General features: G+C 38.1%; 1 protein-coding gene and 2 pseudogenes across 3 annotated transcripts in view; all 3 read right to left on the bottom strand.

Annotated features, from left to right (window-relative positions):
* PACS2 (phosphofurin acidic cluster sorting protein 2) overlaps positions 1–25,021 on the bottom strand; it is a 325,422-nt gene that overhangs the window by 241,104 nt on the left and 59,297 nt on the right. The gene's annotated exons all lie outside the window — the stretch shown is intronic.
* LOC138173687 (NEDD4 family-interacting protein 2 pseudogene) lies at positions 1,201–1,895 on the bottom strand (annotated as a pseudogene).
* On the bottom strand, positions 4,212–5,932 carry LOC138173785 (DDB1- and CUL4-associated factor 13 pseudogene; annotated as a pseudogene).

The following is a 25,021-nucleotide window of genomic DNA, read 5'->3' as shown; positions in this document are numbered from 1 at the left end:
TATGGTCTCCCAAAGGTTTTGGTCAGGTAACTCTTCATAACAATGTATTATATACAATTATGTGATAAAGATGTTGGAAGATCAGAAAGAATCAAATCATATTATGTGTGAAAGACAAACTCCCCTGAAATGTCAATGGCAGATCTGGCAAAAGATTAAACGCAATGGAGACTATGTAGCAACAATAAGTTGTTCAATAAGATAGGAGGAGTGAGAGAGCTTAATAACTGAGATATCTGTAATCATCAATCTAGTTAAACTAGGAGAGTGAATTGTGCAACATCTGTACCCTAAGATCAGACCTGGAAACCCAGTTAGATTATAACTCTAACATATTCTAGTATATAAAGAGATCATGAAAAGAGCCATGTAAATCTCTGAGACAAGAAACAACTAATTTGGACAGAGAAACTCACCTTATACTAATGAGAGAAAAGTATAACATAACCAGTTGTCAGGTGTGTCTAAAATCAGAGGAAAAGATTCTTCAAACCCTAACAGTCAAAGGAACTGAGTTCAATTCAAATATTCATTTAGTACCTACTGCATATCAGGCACTGGAATTAAAAAAATAAAAACAAATATACACAAATAACTGCAATGTAAATTAAAATCTGCTTATTCATAGAGGAAGTTCAAAAATGATTTTTTTTTTAAAGTTTGGCATCTAATAGCAAAGGAAATAAGTTTTACATCAAATTAGGATGGGTCCCAAATTACTGAAAATACTCTTATTTTATCTGAGATGCTTGAAGAGACTTTTACACATGACAAGTTAGTTTGAAATATTTTAATATTTCAGAGAAAAAAAGCAAGCATATAGATATGATTACCATTCCTTTGTAAAATTAACTAGTTATATATTATCATAAGGGCTTAACATTCATTTTAGTATAACTGAAAGACTTATTAATAAAGCCTTACTACATTTCTCCTCCATCATTTATATCATGGTATTTAATGTCAGATCTCCCTTTTAACTAAGCAAATATGCCAAAGCAGGCAAAAATGAAAACATCTATGTGTAAGACAATTAACATAACTGAAATTTATGCATAAAACACCCTGTCATTTATTTTGAAGCCTCTATTTCTTCCATCTTCTATTATTAGTAGTCTTCCATCCCATTAAGTTAGAGAATTACAGGACATCTGGGGACTTCAGTGGTAGAGGAAACAAATGACTAGCCCAATGCATCTCTTAATTCGAGAAGATATACCTTATTCTATTGGCAGTGGCCAACCTTTCAGACATGTTCCTGACTTTAAGGTAACTGTAAAATCCTCTGAAGAAAAGCAGGAGACCAATCAAAAGAAATATCCACCAAAGCCAGTACTGTCCACTGAAGTATCCAGTAAATAATCAGAGTAAAGTAATCAGAGAACCGGATGATGAGGATCCACTTGGTCAAGGAGAGGTCAACCCCACAGAGGGCACCGTATCTCCCCGCTATGGAGCTGGTGGTGCAGAAGAATAAGCAAAAGTCAACCCAGTTGAAGATGAAGGCCATGAAGAAGGCCACCATGAAGATGCCATTGTTGCCCACCTGCAGATGGTCAGGGTGCGAGGAGGTGGCATCCTCTCTCAAAAGGTAGTTGTACTCTCTCTGGCTGGGATCCCCGGAGGTGACAATACTGGTGGCCAGGGCCACCGCTTTGGTCCTCCCTGCTTCGTTGTAGGTGGGAAAGGACATGGCCACACTGTAGGAGGCAGCACCAAGAAGGGCTGGCATGGGCCTTCAGCCTCTGAGGTGGTCTTGGCCTCGGGAGGCATCGGGTCGTAGGTTGGAGGGGAGGGGATGCCAGCCTGGGGGCAGGAGGCAAAGTCATCGGCATCAGATGGGCTGTCAGGGCTGTAATCTGCATGGACGTGGAGGGCTGCTCCATGGCAGGGGATCACAAGTATTTTTTCTTAAATATTTAAAAATAATTCCAAAAATTATATCCATATCTGACTTGTTTTAGGATACTGTTTAAAGCTATTTTTTTTCAGACCTCCACCAAAAATCTGAATAGAGTGTGATAAGAAGAACCTTGGAATCCATCACTACTTACCAATTTCTCATCATGGCCTGATCTAGGTAAGGATAATGTTTGCCAGGAAAAATGAGACTATGTCTATAGCATCTAAGTGAAGTACAGTACAACAGCTTTGGGAAAAAATTACCAAATTCTCTGTTTGGTTTATAATATTGTAATAATAGAAGATTTCAGTATTGTAGACAAAATACAGAAAATTCAAATGACAAAAGGGCCTGTTCCACTGACATAAATGATTTAATTTGTTGCCAAGAACAACTTCTTATTCTGCTTGGCTACCTGGATGTATACCTGGAAGAAAAGTTCTGTCATAGTTATTTGCAGGTTGTCTCCATTAGACTCTCTTTTGCCATTCTTTATATCCCTAGCACTTAGCACAACACCTGGCACATGGCAGGTACTCAATAAATATTTGTTGATTGACCCAGTCAAGGAATGGATAAGCATTTACAATACAGTACAGCACTGAAATGGGGGTCAAGGATCCTAAATGAAGAATAATCTAGAAAAATAAAGATAATGAATATGGGTGCCTCTACTTGTATGTCAAAGACATCCTAAAAAGTAGACTATAAAGTCACTATAAATAAAAATTTTAACCTGAGGTCAGTGAATTTGTTTAAAATTTTTTTTGATAACTTCATTTGATTCACTTTGTAATCCCCTGTATTTTATTTTATAAATTTAAAAACATTATAAAAGCCCACAGGCTTCACCAGATTTTCAACTGTCCATGATGCAAAAAATTGTTATGAACCCCTACTATAAAGCAAACTGAGCGAAGACCATGCATGGCACATGCCTACTCAATCTATCAACAAACATATATTAGGGGATCACCATGTACCAGGCACTGTTTTAGATACTAGGAGACACAAATATAGCAGTAAGATAGTCCTCACCCTCAAGGATCTTAACTGTGCTGAGGAGAGAGGATGTATTCAGATATAAAGAAACTCAGGACACAGAATGATGAGGTTGGAGGAACTAATTAGAAAGAACTGGGGAAAAGGCCCCCTTGAAGGAGGTGGCACTTGAGGTGAGCCCTGAAGCCAGCAAAGAGATCCAAAAGGCAGAGATGAGGTAAGAAAGCATTCAAGATATAAAGACTGCGCAGATAGCAGATGGAATGTGATGCATGAGGTACAGCAAGCAAGCCAGCTGAAGAATGGAAAATATGAAGGAAAGGACTTGTAAGGATCAGCTGGAGCTAGACTGTGCAGGGCTTTAAATGCTAAACAATGGCACTTTGTATTTTATCCTACAAGCAATAGATATGTTAGCTTTTTGAGCAGGGGAATGATATAATCTGTACTTTAGAAAAGTCAATTTGACAGCTGTTTGGAGAGGGAAAATACTTTACACAGGGAGAGGAATTAGCAGGCAATTGCAAAAGTCCAGGCAAGACGTGATTATGGCCTGGATGAAGGTTGTAGTGGTGTGAGTAGCCAAAAAGGAGACAAAAGCAGAATATGCTGGGAAAGGAGAATCAGTGAGACATAGCAACAGACTGGGCATAGGGATTGTGGTGCATGAGAATGAAGATATCTCCTAGAATGTGAACCTGGATTGATGAAGGGCAATTCCCTAAATAAAAAGAAGAATGCAACACTGGAAAACAACAACAAACAAAAAAAACCCCTCTGTTCTCTTTTGGATGTGGAAAGTTTGAGATGTCTATGTGACATCCATGTAGAAATATCCAGAAGGAAGTTGGAGATACGAAAGTGAAGCTCAGGAGTCTAATATGTAGTTTTGGAAGTTATCTGCATAGAGATGATAGTTGAATCCTGTATTGTTAATGTATTTTTACTTAATGGGAGGACTTTTCCCATCCATTAATAGGCCCATGTGACCTGCTTGAGTGACATGGAAGTCTGAGTCACAGGAGTCTGTGGTGGGATTGCCAAACAGGTGGAATAGGAAGGAGTGGAACAGAGCTGAGAGGAAGTGGGTCAGAGTAGTTTGAGCTGAGATAAAGAGAGGAATTTGTGGGAAGGCCCTAGCAGGGGGAAGGCTTGGGGATGGTGGTGCCCCCTGAATTGTTATTGTGCATAGATTTATTTGTTGCTATCATGGATATGGCTTTGTGATGTTTGAAAAATGTTTTGGTTCTGTCTTCCATGTGGAGAGTCTGTTATATTTTTCCTGTACTAATATTTAATGAGTTTTGTAGGACTGTATGTACTAAGAACTTATGAAAGAATGTACAAAGGTTTATCAAAAAGACAAGTTCTGTCTTCAAATAATTTTTAAGTTAAGACAACTCTAGGAACACATACAAAAGAATATGAAAGAAGAGGTCAAATACAGAGGTGCTTTTCAAAATCTAAGAATGAGACATCTTGACAGCAGAAAAATCAGTGGACTTGGATTCCTTAGAACTGAGTTCTGGTCTTGGTTCTGCCACTTTATGACCGAGGCAGGTCACTTAACACCTCTCTAAGTCTCAATATCCCCATGTGTAATATGAGGACACTGAGTTCAATGACTGCTAAAAAGTCTCTTTCAGCTCCAAAATTATGGGATTCTCAAAAATCAGCAGACTTCTCAAATGTTATTTCACAACAGCCACTGTGTGCTGCTTCTTCTCAGGCACAAATGGTATCAATCCAGGTTTGCTATGTTTGATACAATTAATTTCCTTCTTCTGATGAGCTTCTTTCATGATGTGCTGCTCCTTAATGTGGCTATAAGTGGTCTTAGGCAAATGATAATGTTGAGTTATTCGACTTATCTGAGGATGGTATTTAAATTTCTCCTTCAACTTCTGGTTATAACTTAAGGCTGCCTTCTCTCGTGATGTAAAGCACACCCAAATTTTAAGGAGCACTGGCTTTCCAGAGTCAAATGTTCATTTCATCAGATCCACACAAAATGTATTTGTTGTCAGATATCCATTTCACAGAGATAACATGATGCATTCTCTTTGTATGATATACTTCTCTGCTATGAATTCTGTCTCTAGAAAAGATTTGAATGGATTTGTCAAAACTAGCAGACACAAATTCTTTCCCAGTAGATGAGTAATCAACATCAAGGACTTGCAGATATATGATCCACAAGTATGTTCACAGGTTCATCAAGAGAACACATATCAAATGTATATTAAGTTACAATCTTCATTTGCTGCAGTGAAAATAAAGGCTTCCACTGGGTTCCAAGAAAGTGTATTTGTCCTCATCCAAGATGACCTTCTTCAAAGAAGTGGCTTGCCTCATATCAGATAGCATTAATTTCCATCAGAAGCACAACTTCTGAAGATATTAGTCTCAATTGGGTTAAATTTAACACTGCTTATACTGTCAAGGCCTCAAATCATTGAATAAATAGGACTGGTTCTTTGTTCATCCCAGATGTCCACCTGCTGCCCACATGTACCAAAAATATCTTTTTTCCAATGATGATCAATTCCTGTATATACTGTATTTCCTAATATTGCGTGTAAAGGCTCCTCCTTTCTTCATATTCTGGTCCATCCATTTTCCACTGCTTCACAGTTTTGTCATCACCGATCATAAAGAAAGAAGTTCCACAGGAGTGGGTACACATTCCTCATACAAAACCTTCCTGTGCTTGTCAGGTACAGATACATTCTCATTTAGACAAGTTCCAAATTCTAACTATCGAGCACAGGATCCAGAAAGCAGAGTAGACAAGCTCTTTGGAAGTTTCGCCATGCAATTTACTCCATCTCTATGACCATCCAGGGAAGCAAAGAATGATTTTGCAATTACTCGTTCCAGTTTGACAGCATTTAGAGCTTTTGTATATTCTCATGAAACTTCAAAACGATGCACTGAAGGATCATAGTTTCTTGGAACTCTCTGTAGGTCTAGCTTGGTTTCCCAGATATAATGGTCTGGGTTTCAATTCAATATTTTCACTTTCATCTTGCCAGCCACAGCCCACTCCCATAACTAAATTCCAGTCTGTTGTATTTTGCTATTCAGAATTACCCTGGCATATTCATGTTCCCTGTAGGCACTGTGAATATTGTGCTGGCGCAACAAAACCTTAGGAGATAATGAAATCACCCAAGAAAGAAGGCATAGAGACAGAGGAGAGGGCCCAGAATAGAGCCTTGGAGACTGTTGGATCCTGCAGAGGAGAATAAGAATTGTCAGTTGAAAGGTAAGAGAATGAAAAGGTGAGCCAGGAAAATTCAGGAAGAAAGGGTATACAGAAGTGAACTTTCATTCAGCAAGGTTGCAGGATGGTCAATAAGGATAAAGATTAAGGAAAGGTTATTGGATTTGACAGAAAGATCACTGGTAATCATGGAAAGAAGAATTTACTAGTAAAGAAATGTCAGGGGGTGGAGCCAAGAAGGCAGCATAGAAGCAGGAAAATTGCTTATGCCACCTCCATAACCACCTAAAATATCTATAGAAAATGACTCTAAATAAACTTTAGTGCTACAGAACCCACAAAGTGATAGAGAGAAACACACCTCCTGCTGAAGACAGCCCGGAAAGCAGACAGGAAGGGACCTTCACAGTTCACTGAGAGCAGAACCCAGGCCTATGCGAGTCTGGAGTTTTAGCCTTAAGGCAGCAAAGACCAGCCCTGGCTGAAGGGACTCCGTAGACTGGAGCACCAGCAGCTATGGCAGTTTCCACAATTATCAACCCATAAATGCCAAAGAAAAAGTGAGAGTTCAGTGTGGACTTTGTGGGAAAAGGGGGCCCGGGAGTACAGTCCAGCCTCTGCCCCTGGAGGGAGAAGCAGCTGAGGCGCAGAGGGCACAGGGGCGTGGCTGCTTCAGAGCTCCTGGCCTGCAGATTGCAGGGGGACCAAGCAACCAGTTTAAGGGGTAATGTAATGGCCCTTGCTTTAACCTGCTTGGATCTGGATTGCTGTCTGGGGTGGAGGTCCTGGGGTGTGTGACTAGTGGGCAAGAGCCAGTGGAGGATTCTGAGAGGGGACTCAACTAATAGCTCCGGCTGCTGAGAAAACACCAGCAATTTGGGACAAAGCTCTCCTTTCTGGAAGCAGGGTTCTACTGTGGCAAAAAGGTCAAAAGTCAAGTAATTGAGTGGCAACATAAGAAAGCAAAGCAAACACACCAATCAAACCTTACATTCCTTTTTCGGGGACAAAAAGGATCAAAGCATGGAAAGGGAGGAATACAACAAAGTCAGAACTCCTGCACCAAAAGCTGCCAAGAAAAATATGAACTGCTTACAGGCCATAGAGGAGCTTAAGAAGGATTTTAAAAACCAAATAACAGGGGCTGTTAGGTGGCACAGTGAGTAAAGCGCTGGCTCTGGAGTCAGGAGGACCCGAGTTCAGTTTTGGCCTCAGCCACTTAACACCCACACAAAAAACTAGTCATGTAACCTTGGGCAAGTTACATAATACCAATTGCCCTCCAAAAAGCAAATAAATAAATAAAGAAAACAACCAAATAACATAAGGGGAGGAAAAATTGGGAAGAGAAATGAGAAGGATACAAGAAAATCATGAAAAGAGAGTCAACAACCTGACTGAAGAAAATAACACCTTAGAAAATAGACTAACTCAAATGGCAAAAGAGACTCAAAAAGGCAATGAGGAGAATAATGCCTTAAAAAGCTGAATTTGCCAGATGGAAAGAATCTCAAAAGCTCACTGAAGAGAATAATTCCTTCAGAATTAGACTGGACAAATGGAAGCTAGCGACATTATGAGAAATCAAGACACTATTAAACAGATCCAAAAAAAATGAAAATTTTGTTTTCACATTGAAGGCAATGTGAAATATCATTGTGTTTCCACAATATTCAAATTGTTTCTTCCTGGCTGCTTGTAATATTCTCTTCTTAATCTGGGAATTCCGGAAACTGGCTATAATATTCCTAGGAGTTTTCTTTTGGGGATCTTTCTCAGGAGGTTATCAGTGGATTCTTTCAACCTCTATTTTACCCTCTGGTTCTAAAACATTGGGGCAATTTTCCTAGAGAATTTCCTGAAGGATGATTTCTAGGTTCTTTTTTTGATCATGGCTTTTCAGGTAGTCCAATAATTTTTAAATGATGTCTCTTGGATCTATTTTCCAGGTCAGTGGTTTTTCCAATGAGATATTTCACATTGCCTTCTATTTTTTCATTTGTTTGAATCTGTTTAACAGCACCTTGATTTCTCACAAAGTCACTAGTTTCTATTTGCTCCAATCTAATTCTGAAGAAATGATTCTCTTTAGTGAGCTTTTGAGATTCTTTTTCCATCTGGCAAATTCAGCTTTTTAAGGCATTCTTCTCCTCATTGGCTTTTTGAGCCTCTTTTGCCATTTGAGTTAGTCTATTTTTTAAGGTGCTATTTTCTTCAGTCAAGTTTTTGATTCTCATTTTAAGATTTTCTTGCATCATTCTCATTTCTTTTCCCAATTTTTCCTCCACTTCTCTCATTTGATTTTCAAAATCCTTCTTAAGGTCCTCTATGGCCTATAACCAGCTCGTATTTTTCTTGGAAGCACCGCAGTCCTCAGTGGCTTCTTGCCCCGGGGGCAAAAGCCAAAGCACTCTCAACTACTGGTTCCCAAAGTCCACACTGCACTGACCTCTCACTTTGTCCTTAGCATCTATGTGTTGATAATTATGGAAACTGCCACAACTGCTGATGATCTGAAGTCCCTCCATCCGGGGGCTGGTCAGGCCCACCCTGAGGCTAAAACCTCTGGCTTGCTCGGCGCTACTGTTGGCTCTCAGAGCATTGTACTGAACTCTTCCTGCCAGACTGCTGGGCTGTCCTCGGCGGAAGGTTAGCTTCTCTGTGTCATTTTGAGGGTTCTGTAGTTCCAAATTGTCTTCTGAATCACCTTTTACATGAATTGGAGGTGGTGGAAGCCAGAGCCCCATGTAAGTCCTGTTTCTACTCCGCCATCTTGACTCCACGCCCCATGTATTGATAGATTTTGCTACAAGTTTTAACCATAAAGGGGAGGAAAGTTAAAAGACTACAACTTGAAAGCATAGTAGAGTGTAGTAGAATATGTTTTTTAGGAAAGTAGATCTGAGTTTGTCTGAGGAGAGTAGGAAAGCCAATAGATTGAGACTAAAGACTATAAAGGAGATAAATGAGGGGGAAAATGTGAAGATGGGAAGGGAACAAGGTAAGAAATACAGGGGTTGTTTTCACAAGAACAAGTACCATCTCATTTTCTGACAGCAGAACAAAGGAGGCAAGGGTGGGAGATGATATAGCAGAGTGATTTTAAGAATGGAGAAATATGGCCTCAACATTTTTCAGTAAAATCGAAGATTCTGCTAAAAAGGAAGGGAAGAAGTAGAGGTATGAGTGGTTTCAGAAAAGATGAAGACTGAAACAGTGAAAGTGAAGAGCACGATAAAACGTCTCTAAAACATGAGTAAAGGACTAGTGTGTAAGATCAAGGATACAGCTGGGGTTGGAAACACATACTTATATATAGAGCCCCATGAGTACAGCACTGTGAATTACTTCAGAAGTGTTCAGCACCATGTGGGCAGGAGTGGAAAGTGTGAATGCTAAGAATAATCAAGTTTAGGGTTTGTAAAGAAATGAATGGCTATAGGACAACAGGGCAAGGGACTCAATGGTTATGGATGGTATAAAATTGAACTGGTTAACTAATGTGTTGATGCTTTCAAGGGAAGAAAGTGAGGTAAGTATGGGTAGAATGATTAGAAGCTGATATCAGTGAATAGGTTACAGAGGGGTAAAACACAGAGAACACTGGAAAGCATAGAAGGTTTTGGTCAGACACAAGATGCGAAACCCTATACATCCTGAGGTGGCCTACAGGCTCAAAGCAGAGGATCTGAAGAGGTTAATAGACTGGGAAGCAGAAATAATGATACTTAAGTTAAAGTCTACAAGTAGAGGCAATCCTAAGGCAGGGACTGCAATAGAGAGAAAGGTTATGAGCTATTGACCAACTTTGATAAAAGAGGGGAATCCCAGCCATGACAGCTGCCTGTAAGAGGCTGCCCAGCACCTATTCACACATACTCCCAACAAAAACCTGACATTCACACAACACTGAATAATGATCAAGGATCCAATGAGAAACAATAATAAATGACCTCTTTAATGCCTAAGAATAGATGCATAGTTCCTGGAGGGTCCAGGAAATAACAGTAACCAGTGTAACCATTGCTTCCAGGGTCCTGACAAGTCTGTCATAAAATTCCACAAGAAGGTTCACTGAACCTCAAAGCTCCAGGTAGGTCTAACTCCACAAGGAGGCTGTCACAGGAATTTAGGTAATCTAGTGCAAGACCAAGCAGGGCCAACCTCCTCAATCCAAAGCAGAGCACAAAGGCTATCAAAAAGTACACAGGAATTAAAGCTGGAGAAATGAATAAAACAAAGTCAATGGCAAATTTAAAGAGTCTCCAAAAGAAGGAGAGAGTAATTCCTAAAGAACCGTAAGCAGAGATTCACAAGTATTATAGGAAAACTTGAAAAAAATGAAATGATAAAATATGGCTCTTGAGGAAAGAATCTGAAGTTTAGAAGAGAAAGTGGCAAACTTTATTACAGTTATAGGCTCATAAAAAACTAGAATGGGGAGAGCAGATGGTGTGGTGCACATGGAGGTGAGAGGACGGTGTGGTGGCAAGTTGATCCAGCAACCACAAGGGCCATTCCTAGGCCTATCACCACAGGCTGGGATCTATCAGAGCTGGGTAGGAGACAAATGCAGGGCCCATGGCAATCGCAGCAGCTATGCCTGGGGACTATCAACCCATAGCATGGAAATTTAAGAAGCACCCATCTGAACTTCCAGGGACCAGGATGGCAGAGTGAACCTTGGCTGCTCCAATTCCCACCTCCAACCCAACATAAAAATTATTGCTCCAGAGCAAAATTTTAAAATAGTGAAGGCTTGGGAGTCCTAGAGGAATGGTGTAGCTAAGGCCCTGCCTCAAAATGTGTAAAAGATAAATCACAAAGACAGAGACTCTAAAATCCTTTACTGCCAGTAGGAGGAACCAAATTCAGAAGGGGACAGCATTGACTCCACACCCACAGCTGAAACCTCAACAGGGCATATGAACTGTTCTCAAGCCCAGAAAGCGTTCTCAAGCCCAGAAGCGTTCAATAAGGACTTTGAAAACCAAATTAGAGGTAGAAGATAAACTGACTAATTCTTTCAAAATCAAAATTGCAAAAATAGAAAAACATTTCAATGAAGAAAGCAGCTCCCTAACAAGAAAAATGTGTGAAATGGAAAAGGAGGCTCAAAATCTAATTGGAGAAAATAAATCCCCCAAAATGAAATCTGAATATATGGCAAAGCAGCTTTAAAAACAGAGGAAAATAATTCACTAAAAATTAGAATCAACCAAATTGAAGTTAATGAGTCTATGAGGCAGCAAGAATCAAGTCAAACAAAACATCAATAATTAAAAAATTACAAAAAGAGGTAAAACACCTCAATGGAAAAATAATTGACCTGGAAAACAGATCCATGAGAGATAATCTAAGAATTATTGGTCTACTGGAAAATAATGATGAAGAAAAGAGCCCGGACAACATCTTCCAAGAGCTCATCAAGGAAAACTGCCCTGAGATCTCTAGAACCAGAGGGTAAAATACTGAGAGAATCCACTGGACACCTCTTGAAAGAGATCTCAAATTGAAAACTGTGAAATGTAGCCAAATTCCAGAACTATCAGGTAAAGGAGAAAATACTGTAAGCAGCCAGAAAGAAACAATTCAAATATCGTGGAACCACACTGAGGGGCGCCTAGGATCTGCCAGCTTCTACACTGAAAGATAGGAGGGACTGGAATATGATATTTTGCAAGGCAAAAGAGCTTGGGTTACAACCAAGGATCAGCTATCCAGTGAAAATGAGCATAATCTTTCAGGCAAGTAGATGGTCATTCAATGATATAAGGGACTACTAGACCTTCCTGGTGAAAAAGCCAGAGCTCAAGGGAAAATTACAAGACTCAATTACAAAACTCAAGAGAGACACAGAAAGGTAAATAGGGAAACACACACACACACACACACAAAGGCATAACTTGTTACTTAATAAGAGGAAACTGTTTACATCCCTATGTGGGAAGCTGATACCTGTTAATATTGAGAATTATATACTTTATCGTGACATTTAAAAAGGATATAGATAAATAGATATAAATTAAACAAAATGATGATAAAAACCTTATTAAGGCGTGCAAAGGGACCACAATTGAAGAAGAGGAAAGAATGAAGCAGAAAAGGGTAAATTATGCCACAAAAAGAGGAATGAAAACATATTACAGTAGAGGGAAAGATGGGAGGGAGATGAACATTATATGAACTTCGCCCTCATTAGTCCTGGTGTAAGGAGGGAAAAACATAATCAGTTAAGTATAGGATTCTACTGAGAAGAGACATAAAACCTATCATACTAGAGGGAAAGGAGAATTGCATAAGATCTATTCTCGTCAATCTTGGCTCAAGGAAGAAATAAAATACTACATGAAGCATAAAAATCTACAGGCAGTAGGAGGGGGGAAGCGCTGAGAAAAGGAGGGGAGAGTTAGAAGGGAGGGAAGAAGTAGTAAGGGGGAAAGATAGGAAAAGGGAGGGGGCGTATAAGGAGGGAATACTGAGGGAGGCAGTGGTCAAAAAGAAAACTCTTAAGTAGGGGAAGAGAGAAGGGGAAAAATAAAAGAATACACAGGGTAAGGAATAAGATGGAGGGAAAGAAACAGATAATAACCATAATTGTGAATATGAATGGGATGAACTCTCTCACAAAACAGAGGCAGATAGCAGAATGGATTAAAAAACAAAATTCTACAATATTCTGTCTACAAGAAACACATCTGAAACAGCAGGATACACACAGGGTAAAGGAAAAAGGCTGGAGTAAAATAAATTATGCTTCAGCCAAAGTAAAAAAAAAAAAAAAAGCAGGGGTAGCAATCCTGATGTCAGACAAAGCAAAAAGCAAAAATAGATCTAATTAAAAGAGATAAGGAAGGAAATTACATCCTTCTAAAAGGCACCATCGAAAATGAAGCAATATCATTACTAAACATTTATGTACCAAGCAGTACAGCATCCAAATTCCTAGAGGAGAAGTTAAGGGAGTTAGAGGAAGAAATAGACAACAAAACTATACTAATGGGGTACCTCAATTTCCCCCTCTTTGAACTTCATAAACCTAACCACAAAATAAATAACAAAGAAGTTAAAGAGGTAAATAGAATCTTAGAGAAGATAGATATGGCAGACCTATGGAGAAAAGTGAATGGGAATAAAAAGGAATATACTTTCTTCTCAGAGGAACATAGCATATACACAAAAACTAACCATGTACGAGGACATAAAAAGCTCACAATTCAGGGCAAAACATCAGAAATACTAAATGCATCCTTCTCAAATCGTGATGCAATAAAAATTATATGTAATAAAGGGCCATGGAAGGATAGACTAAAAATTAACTGGAAATTAAATAAATTAATGCTAAAGAATGAGTGGGTAAAACAAGAAAATTATAAACAATCAGTAACTTTATTCAAGAGAATGACAATAATGGGACAACATACCAAAATTTGTGGGATGCAGCAAAAGCAGTCCTTAGGGAAAGTTTTATATCTCTGAATGCATACATGAATAAAATGGAGAAAATGGAGGTCAATAAATTGGGCATGCAACTGAAAAAGCTAAAAAAAGAACAAATTGAAACTCTCCAGTTAAATACTAAATTAGAAATAATGAAAACCAAAGGACAGATTAATAAAATTAAAATTAAGAAAACTACTGAATTAATAAATAAAACTAAGAGCTGGTTTATTAAAAACAAACAAACAAACAATAAAATTGATAGATCTGGGAGGGCTAAGTGGTGCAGTGAATAGAGTGCTGGCCCTAGAGTCAGGAGAACCTGAGTTCGGATCCGGCCTCAGACACTTAACACACACAAACAAAAAATCTAGCCATGTGACCTTGGGCAAGTTACTTAAACCCAACTGCCCTCCAAAAAAAGAAAAATAAAATTAATAGAACTTTAGTCAATATGTTAAAAAAAAAGAAAGAAGAAAACCAAATTACGAGTATCAAAAATGAAAATGGTGAACACCTACCTCCAATGAGGAAATTAAAACAATAATGAAGAATTATTTTGCCCAACTGGATGCACAAAATTTGACAATCAGTGAAATGGATAAATATTTACAAAAATATAAGTAGCCCAGATTAACTGAAGAGGAAGTAAATTACTTAAATAACACTATCTCGGGGGCGGCCAGGTAGCACAGCAAGTAGGAGCACCGGCTCCAGTGTTGAGAGGACCTGGAGATCGAATCCCGGGCTCAGACACTTAGCACCCACCCAGAAACACCTGGCCGTGTAACCTTGAGCAAGTTACTTAACCCCGATTGCTTAAAAAAAAAAAAAATAACACTATCTCAGAAAAAGAAATTGAACAAGCCATCTATGAACTCCCTAGGAAAAAATCTCCAGGGCCAGATGGATTTATTAGCAAATTCTATCAAACATTTAAATACCAATGGATTCCAATTCCCTAAGAATTATTAGAGAAAAATGGTGGAGTCCTACCAAATTGTTTTTATGACACAAATATGGTATTGATACCCAAATCAGGAAGAGACAAAACAGAGAAAGAAAATTATAGGCCAATTTTCCTCATGAATATGGATGCAAAATTTTAAATATTAGCAAAAAAGACTACAGCAATTTATCACAAGAATAATACAATTTGATCAGGTAGGATTTAATCCAGGAATGCAAGGATGGTTCAATATTAGGAAAACCATCAGTATAATTGATCATATCAACAACAAAACTAGCAGAAACCATACGATTATCTCAATAGATGAAGAAAAGGTTTTGACAGAATACAACATTCATTCCTATTAAAAACACTAGAAAGTATAAGAATATATTAGAGTCTACCTAAAAATAATAGTTAGCATCTATTTAAAGCCATCAGCAAGTATTATATGTAATGGGGAAAAGATGGAAGCTTTTCCAATAAGATGAGGGGTGAAACAAGCATGTCCACTATCACCCCTCTTAATCAATCTGATACTAGAAATGTTAGCAGTACCAATTAGAGAAGAAAAAGAAACTGAAGGAATCAAATTACACAAAGAAGAGACTAAGCTATCACTCTTTGCAGATGATATGATGATATACTTAGAGAATCCTGGAGAATCAAGTAAAAAACTACTTGAGACAATAAATAAGTTTGGCAAAGTTGTAGTATATAAAATAAACCTCAGCATTGCTATATATTTGTAATGAAATCCAATAGCAAGACATAGAAAGAGAAATCCCATTTAAATTTACTATAAATGTTATAAAATATTTGGGATCTACCTGACAAAACAAACTCAGGAACTATATGAACACAACTACAAAACACTTTTCACACAAATAAAGTCAAATCTAACTAACTGGAAAAACAACAATTCCTCATGGCTGGTTTGAGCTAATATAATAAAAATGACAATTTTACCTAAATTAAATTATATATTTAGTTCCACATCAATCAATTTACCAAAAAACTACTTTATAGAGCTAGCAAAAATATTTTAAAATTAATTTGGAAAAACAAAAGGTCCAGAATATCAAAGGAATTAAAGAAAAGAAATGCTAGAGAAGGTAGCTTAGGCATACCAGATTTTAATATGTATTATAAAGCAGTAGTCAACAAGACTACTTAGTACTGGCTGAGGAACAGAATAGTGGATGAATGGAACAGACTGGGTACACGAGGCAGTCAATGACTGTAGTAATCTACTGTTTGATAAACCCAAAGACCCCAGTTTTGGGGATAAGAACTCACTATTTGACAAAATCTGCTGGGAAAACTGGAATATAGTATGGCAGAAACTGGGCATAGACTATTATCTAACACCGTATACCAAAGTCAAGACTAAATGGGTGACGATCTAGGTATAAAGGTTGATACTGTAAGCAATATGGGAAAGCAAGGAATAATATACCTGTTAGATTTATGGAGAAAGGAGGACTTTATTACTAAAGAAGAGTTAAAAAGCATTATAAAATGCAAAATGGATAATTTTAACTACATTAAATTGCAAAGTTTCTGTATAAAGTCAATGTAACCAAGATTAAGAGGGAAGTGGGAAATTGGGAAAGAATTTTTACAACCAGTGTCTCTGATAAAAGCTTCATTTTTAAAATATACAGAAAACTGAGTCAAATCTATAAGAATACAAGTCATTCCCCAATTGATAAATGGTGAAAGGATATGAACAGGCAGTTGGAAGAAATTAAAGGTATCTATAAGCATATGAAAAAAAAATGCTCTAAATTACTAGTGATTAGAGAAATACATATCAAAACAACTCTGAGGTACCACATCTCACCAGTCAGATTGGCTAAGATGACAAAATAGGAAAATGACAAATGCTGGAGAGGATGTGGACAAATTGGAACACTAATGCATTGCTGGTGGAGTTGTGAACTGAGCCAACCATTCTGGAGAGCAATCTGGAATTATGCCCAAAGGGCTATAAAGAAGTGCATACCCTTTGACCCAGCAATACCACTTCTAGGGTTGTATCTCAAAGAGGTCACAGAAGTGGGAGGAAGACCTGTATGTACAAAAGTATTTATAGCACCTCTTTTTGTGGTGGCAAAGTATCAGAAATTAAGGGGATGCCCATCAATTAGGGAATGGCTGAACAAGTTGTGGTATGTGAATGTAATGGAATATTATTGTTCTATAAGAAATGAGGTGCAGATGAACTTCATATTCACCTGGAGAGACTTGTACATACTGATGATCTGAGTGAGAAGAGCAGAACCAGGAGAAATCTGTACACAATTAGAGACGCAATGTATGTGTAAGGACCAACTCTGATAGACTGAACTCTTCTCAGCCATGCAAGGACAATTCCAAAAGGCTCACAATGGAAAAAGATGTCTACATTCAGAGAAAGAATTATAAAGAACTAGAGAGAACAGAGTTTGAAAGCAGATTGAAGCAAACTACTTGCTCTCTTTCTTTTTCTTTTTTGGTTTTGTCTCCCCTTTCCCGCTGTTCATTCCATAGGTTACAATACTTCTTTACAACCTGACTAATGTCTAATGTGAAATAATGTGCAGATTCTATACTTGATTGCATGCCGCCATGTGGAAGTGGGGGGATGAAAGGAAGGGAGAAAAAATTTGAAATTCAAGGTAATGTGGAACTGAATCTTGTACACTAAAAGTAAGCAAACAAATTACTAAAGACAAAAAATATATATAACTCAGCAATACTTAACAAAATATATTAAAACAATACAACAAACAAAATAATAAAAAATACAAAATTAGAAAAGACCAAACAGAAACCAATAACTCTAGGAAAAAGTAAAAAAATTAAAACAGAATCAAAAGACTGAAAAAAGAAAACAAACTATTAATAATGTAAAATCTGCTTTCAAAAACAAAAGACTTGGAAAAAATGTTAAAGGAGACTCAATGGACTCCCTGAAAAGCTTTATTTTTTTTTTAAAGGCCAGACTTTATACTTCAGGAAATTTACCCATCTGTTTGAACTAAAGAGCAAGGTGAAGACAGAAAAGAATAAATAAATAAACCCCAAAAAGAAAAGTTTCCAAATCCAGAGGTCTCTCAAAGAAAAAAAAAAAACCCCAACACTAAAAAAGAATTCAAAGATAAGCAGCTAAAAGTACTAAGGAACCAGAGTCAAAGTCACATAATACCTGGGACTTTCTATAATGAATACAATATTCCAAAAGACAGAAGGTTTAGGTCTTACAACAAAGAACAACTTGCAAAGCTGAGAATAATGTTACAGGGAAAGAAATGGACCTTTAATGGATCAGACAGGTGCTGCAAGATTATGCAGTTTTACCATTCTAAATACTGGAGGAGAAACAGGTGTCCCCTCAGAATCTTAATGTCTTCAAAAGTACTAAGGGAGTTAAATGAGAGGTCCTAGAATAGATGGTTTCTGCTATGGGAATTTTAAGAAGGGAAAGAGAAGAGAAGGCAAAAGGAGGGGTGCACTAATGTGAAAAGGGAAAAGAACAGAACTCTGTGGTGAGTAAAAAACAAAAGAATATAAAAACATGTAAGGGGCGAGGAAAACAGGCATTATTAGATGAGACATTCTTTTCTGAACCAGACAAAAGAGGACTGAATACACACCAGTTTGAGGGAGAAATTGATCAAATTCAATAGGGAATTATACCGAGATAGATGAGGAGAGAATGGAGGGAGGAGTGTCAGTTATAAAGACAAAGAATAATGGGGAGGCAAAGTACTAGAATTTCAGGGGTTGCCTATCAAGTGGGGAATGACTGAAAAAAAAAAGTGTGGTATATGAAAATAACAGAATGTTACTAAAACAGTAAGACATGTTCAAAGCCACAACAGCAGAGAATCCTGGGTATCATAAAGTACAAGGAACCAGGTGAATAATTTGTTGAAGAAAAACAAATGTGAAATATTAAAGAACTCTGATAAAAGCAGTAACAGACCATGCATCCAGAGGACCTATCCTGAAAATTCCTACTTCCTGACAAAGATGTAAATGCCTCAGAAAAAGATATAATTTTGGACAATGTGAGGATTAGTTTTGTTTGACTATGTTCACTTGTTAAAAGGTCTTTTTTGCTTTTCTGATATAAATTAGGAGTATAGTTGAGGAGAAAGCAGAGTTACCAATACTGAGTCTCCTCCTGAATAGGCCTACTTAAAATATTTTCTAAACTGCACAAAATAAGGGAAGGGAATTCAGAAGAGAGAATGAACAAGAAAAGTAACACATAAAATCTATTATATACTTCTTTTAAAAACAAGCAATATGGAATAGTCACAGTTTAAAAGACACTCATCTTTTTGTGTTCTTCAATGTATACAAATATGCTTTTTCTGGTTTTGTTCAAACTATAAATAGCACTATGCCTGGTGCCAGGTGCTTAATACTTGTTAATTGACTTCTCTTGGGAACTACAACTATGGAGTATAGGGAGGACCCAAGATGGCAGCATAAAAGCAGGAAAACTCCCCGAGCTCCCCCCATAACCACCTCAAATAACAAAAAAAAAAAATTACTCTAAAAAACGTTAGAGCTACAGAACCCACAAACTGACAGAGAGAAACAAACCTCCCACTGAAGACAGGCCAGCAGGAAGGGTCCACTGCAGCATGCTGGGAGCAAAGCCCAGCCCTGCTTGAACCTGTGGTTTTAGCCCCATGGCTGACTGAACAGCAATGTCTGGAGGGAATTCAGGAGGGTGGATAACCACCAGCTGTGGCAGGTTTCCAGAATTATCAACCCATACATTCCAAAGACGAAGTGAGAGGTCAGTGGAGTTTGGGAAGAGGGAGTCCAGGAATGTGATCAGGCCTCTGGCCCTGGAGGGAGAAGCAGCTGAGGCATAGCAGCCATGCTGCCATTGTGCATGGCTGCTTCAGAGCTCCTGGCCTGCAGATTGTAGGGGGACCAAACAATCATTCTGAGGGGTAATCGCTCTTGTTTTAACCTGCTTAGATCTAGATTGCTATAAAGGGTGGAGGCCCTGGGGTGATTAACCAGGTGCCAGAGCCAGTGGAGGATTCTGAGAGGGGACACAACTAATAGCTCCAGCAGCTGTAAAAACCCCAGTGATTCGGGACAAAGCTCTCCTCTCTGGAAGAAGACATCTACTGTGGCAAAGAGCTCGAAAGTCAAGCAACTGAGTGGCAACATGAGTGAGCAAAGGAAGCAAAGCAAGCACAACAATCCAATTTTGGATTCCTTTTTGGGGGACAGAAGGATCAAAACATGGAACAAGAGCAAGAAAACGAAGTCAGAACTTCTGCACCAGAAGGTTTGAAGAAAATATGAACTAATGACAGGCCATAGGGGAGCTTAAGAAGGATTTGGAAAACCAAATAAGAGAAGTGGAGGAAAAATTGGGAATAAAAATGATGACAAAAAACCATGAAAAGAGAGTCAACAACCTGACTGAAGAAAATAACACCTTAAAAAACAGACTAACTCAAATGGCAAAAGAGGCTCAAAAAGCCAATGAGGAGAAGAATGCCTTAAAAAGTCAAATTTGCCTGATGGAAAAAGAATCTCAAAAGCTCACTGAAGAAAATACTTCCTTCAGAATTGGATTAGAGCAAATGGGAGCTAATGACTTATGAAAAATCAAGATACTATTAAACAGAGCCAAAAGAATGAAAAAATACAAGGCAATATGAAATATCTCATTAGAAAAGCCACTGACCTGGAAAAGAGATCCAGAAGAGATCATTTAAAAATTATTGGGGTACCTAAAAGCCATGATCAAAAAAAGAACCTAGAAATCATCCTCCAAGAAATCCTCAAGGAAAACTGCCCTGAAGTTTTAGAACCAGAGGGCAAAATAGAGGAAAGAACCCACAAATTGCCTCTTGAAAAAGATCCCAAAAAGAAAACTCCTAAGAATATTATAGCCAGGTTGCAGAATTCCCAGATCAAGGAGAAAATATTACAAGCCTCCAAGAAGAAACAGTTTGAATATTGTGGAAACACAATCACAATAACTCAGGATCTGGCAGCTCTACACTAAGGGATTGAAGGGCTTCGAATATGATATTCTGGAGGTCAAAAGAGCTGGGATTAAAACTAAGAATCACCTTACCCAGCAAAACTGAGTATCATGTTTCAGGGGAAAATATGGTTATTCAATGGAATAGAGGACTTTTAAGCATTCTTGATGAAAAAATCAGAAGTTGAATAGAAAATCTGACATTCAGATACAAGAGGCATGAGAAGGTAAAGAGGGAAAAGAAATCATAAGGAACTTGTCAAAGTTGAACTATTTACATTCCTACATGGAAAAATGATAATTGTATCTTATGAAACTTTTCTCCATGAGAATAGTTGAAGGGAATATAAATGTGTATATACATATATATGTATACATAAGTACATGTCTATATAGGAGGGTATATGAACACATATGTGAGTGTGTATATGTGTGTATAGGTTATATATAGACAAAGGAACAGGACAAGTTGAATAGGAAGGGATGATACTTAAAAAGGTGAAATTGAGAGGTGAGAGAGGAATATAATGAGAGGGGATGGAGAGAGACAGAATGGGGTAAACTATTCCATATGGAAGAGGCAAGGGAAAACTGTTACAATGGAGGGGAAGAATAGAAAGGCAAAAGGGAATGAGTCAACCTTATTCTCACTGAATCTGGCTAGGGAAGGGAATGACATATACACTAAATAGGGTATCTAGCCCCACATGAGAGTAGGGAATAAGGGTATGAGAGGGGGGATGATGGAGGGGAGGGCAGATTGGGGGGGAGGGAAGTTGGAAGCACACACTTTTGAAAAGGGACAGGGTCAAAGTAGAGAATACAACAAGTATGATGTGGGATAGGTTGGAGGGAAATAGAGTCAATCTTTCACAATATATCCACTATGAAAATGTTTTGCATAGCTACATATGTACAACCTATATTGAGCGGCTTATCTTCACAGTAAGGGTGGGTGACAAGGGAGGAAGGGAAAGAATCTAGAATTCAAAGTTTTAAAATCAAATTTTTATTAAAAAATTGATTTTTTTTACAGGCAACTGGGAAATAAGATACACAGGCACTGGGGTATAGAGATCCATCTTGCCCTACTGGAAAGTCGGGGGCGTGGGGGAGGATATATGAGAGAGCAGAGTGGGGGAGGGGGTATATAGTAGGATCACTGTTTTGGGGTGGTGGGTAGGGGAAGTCTGTAACTCAAAATCTTGTGGAACTGAATGATGTAAACTAAAAATAAACATAAAATTCAATTTAAAAAAAGAACATAGTTCCTTAAAAACAAGAATGGAGCAAATGGGAGTTAATTACTTCATAAGAATTCAAGAAATTATAAAATGGAACCAAAAAGAATGAAAACATTGAAGACAATGTGAAATATCTCATTGGAAAAACCACTGGAAAATAGATCCAGGAAAGATAATTAAAAATTTTTGGACTACCTGAAAGCCATGATCAAAGAAAGACTAGACATCATCTTTCAAGAAATTATCAAGGAAAACTTCCCTGATATTCTAGAACCAGAGGGTAAAACAGAAATTGAAAGAATCCACTGATCGCCTCCTGAAAGAGATCCCAAATGGGAAACTGCTAGGAATCTTATAGCCAAGTTCCCGAGTTCCCAGGTCAAGAAGAAAATATTACAAACACCCAGAAAGAAACAACTAGAGTATGGTGGAAACACAATTAGAATAACACAAAATCTAGCAGCTTCTACATTAAGGGACTGGAGGGCCTGGAATATGATATTCCGCAGGTCAAAGGAGCTAGGATTAAAACCAAGAATCACCTACTCAGCAAAACTGAGTATAATCCTTCAGAAGAAAAAAATCAACATTCAATGAAATAGAAGAGTTTCAAGCATTCTTGATGAAAAGACCAGAGTTGAACAGAAAATATGACTTTCAAAAACACAACTCAAGATAAGCATGAAAAGGTAAACAAGAAAGAGAAATCCTAGGGACTTATTAAAGTTGAATTGTTCACATTCCTCTATGGAAAGGTGATATTTGTAATTCATATTTCTCAGTATTAGAGAGGGAAGGAGGGAGGGAAGGAAGGAGGGAGGGAAGGAAGGAAGGAAGACAGACAGAACAGAATGAATTGAATATGAAGGGATGATATCCAAAAACAAAATTTAGGGGTGAGAGAAGAATATATTGGGAAAAGGAGAAACGGAGGGATAGAAGGGGGTAAATTATCTCACATAAAAGAATGTAATAGTAAGCAAAGTGGTACTTTGTTCCTTGTTTCAATTATCATAATGGCAAAGTTGCGTTTAGCTCCTTGTTCCAACTATTCAAGTGCCTTTAAGCCCTGCCTTGTGATTATATCAAGTCTTTGTTAGAAACAGAAACTGTGAAGCCCATGTTAGTAGGAACTTGTCAAAAGACCAGAACAGGAAGGATGCAAAAAAGAAGGGCAGAACAGGAAGGAGTAGAACATATAAAAGCACAATCACAAGCTGGAACCAAGGAGAACTGGGAGGAAGGATGTTTTTGGTATCAATATTATATCTGTCTGTATCTATGTTACTTTGTCCAAACAAAGCATCCTATCTGCTTACAGAGAATGTTGCTGTTCTTACAGACACCCTGGGACTTTATGGCTGGTTCAGAAGCCCTGAAAGAGGACTTTACTGCTCTATGTTTAGAAGTCCTGAAAGAGAGCTTTACTACTGTTTTCAGAAGTCCTGGCACTTTACTGCAGATTTGTGTTTGGTTTCTCACACAGAAGGCCTGTCTGTTGCTCTGTTTTGATTTCAGAGAGAGAAAGTGAATTTAGGTGACAGTGTCAGCAATGTGTGTGAAAACTGTTGTAACTCTGCTAAACTTAATGTGTATAAATACTGTGGCTCTGTTAAGCTTTGTATTCCCAGAAACAGAGACTCTGAAGGGCTTGGAAGGGCTTGGAGTGGACTAGTCACTGTGAGCTTTGATATGGAACAGGAGCAGAGAGTTGCCTACCTGCAAATCTTGGCAAGAGTTGGATAAATCCAGGCAAGAGCTGGGAGACCTGCCTACCTGTGAATCCAGCCAACAGTGGGGTGAATCCAGGCTGGAGCTGGGATCATGGAAAAGGAGTCAAGATGAAAGGATCTTTACTTGGGGACTTAGTGCTGACTGACAAGATTATGACTTACAGTGACGTAGGGGTGGAAGACCTTTGTACTTTCCACTACCCCATAACGATAATTACTCCTTAAGGATGACTGAGTTAAGGATGATTGAAAGCCAGCCTCCAATCAAGATGAAAGAAGACTTGAGATGGGAACTTTATATTGATTTAGAAGATTGTGACTTACTGAATATCTTTTGCTTAAGAATATGTGGTCACCTTAGTAATGAGTTGTTATGTTACACTGTTATGAATGTTTTGTTTGAGTTTATTGCTAAATAAATAAAAGAGTTCACTATGAAATCAGAACCTTGAAGTTATTCACAGCAGTAGTCCTCAGGAGAGCTGCTTGTTCTTGGCTTCACAAAGAAGCAAGAAAAAGGTTTGACAATGGAGGAGAAGTGGGGAGAGATGAGAGGGAATGAGTGAACCTTACTCTCATCAGATTTGGCTTAAAGACAGAATAACAAACACACTCAATTGGTTATCTTACCCTATAGGAGAGTAAGGGGAAATAAGAGGGGGGGATGATAGTAGGGAGGGCAGATTAGGGGAGGGGTAGTCAGAAGCAAACACTTTTGAAAAGGGACAGGGTCAAAAGAGAAAATGGAATAAATGGGGGGCGGAACAGGATGAAGGGAAATATAGTTAATCTTTCACAATATGACTATTATGGAAATGTTTTCCGTAACTATGCATGAATAACATATATTGAATTCCTTGCCTTCTCAATGAGGTTCTGTGGGAAGGGAAGAAGGGAGAGAATTTGTACCTTAAAAGTTTTAAAAACAAATGTTAAAAATTGTTTTTACATATAATTGGGAAATAAGATGTACAGGCAATGGGGTATAGAAATCTATCTCCCTATAAGAAACATAAGAAAATACAGGAGAAGGAGATAAGAGGGTAGACTGGGGGAAGGGGTAATTAGAACGCATGCCACCCCATCTTCAGGTGGGGAAGGGGTGAGATGGGGAGAAAACTTGGAACTCAAAATCTTGTAAAAATGAATGTTGTAAATGAAAATAAATTAATTTCTAAAAAGAAACCAGAGCTGAATAGAAAATTTGACTTTCAAATACAAGACTCTAGAGAAGCATAAAAAGGTAAACAGGAAAGGGAAATCATAAGGGACTTTAGTTTAAATTGTTAACATTCCTACATGGGAAGATGATATTTGTAATTCCTAAGACCTTTCTCTTTATTAGGATAGAAAGAAGGAATGCATATAGACAGAGGGCACAGGTGTGAGCTATGAAGGCATGACATCTAAAAAATTAAATTAATGGGTGAGAGACAGAAACGTACTGGGAAAAGGAGAAAGGGAGAGGTAGAATGGGGTAAATTATCTCACATAAAAGAAACAAGAAA

This window comes from Petaurus breviceps, unplaced genomic scaffold (assembly GCF_028583685.1).
Source record: "Petaurus breviceps papuanus isolate PSGF00001 unplaced genomic scaffold, PetGlider_PUasm1.0 64, whole genome shotgun sequence".
NCBI classification, from domain to species: domain Eukaryota; kingdom Metazoa; phylum Chordata; class Mammalia; order Diprotodontia; family Petauridae; genus Petaurus; species Petaurus breviceps.
This window is presented reverse-complemented; position numbering and strand designations above follow the sequence as displayed.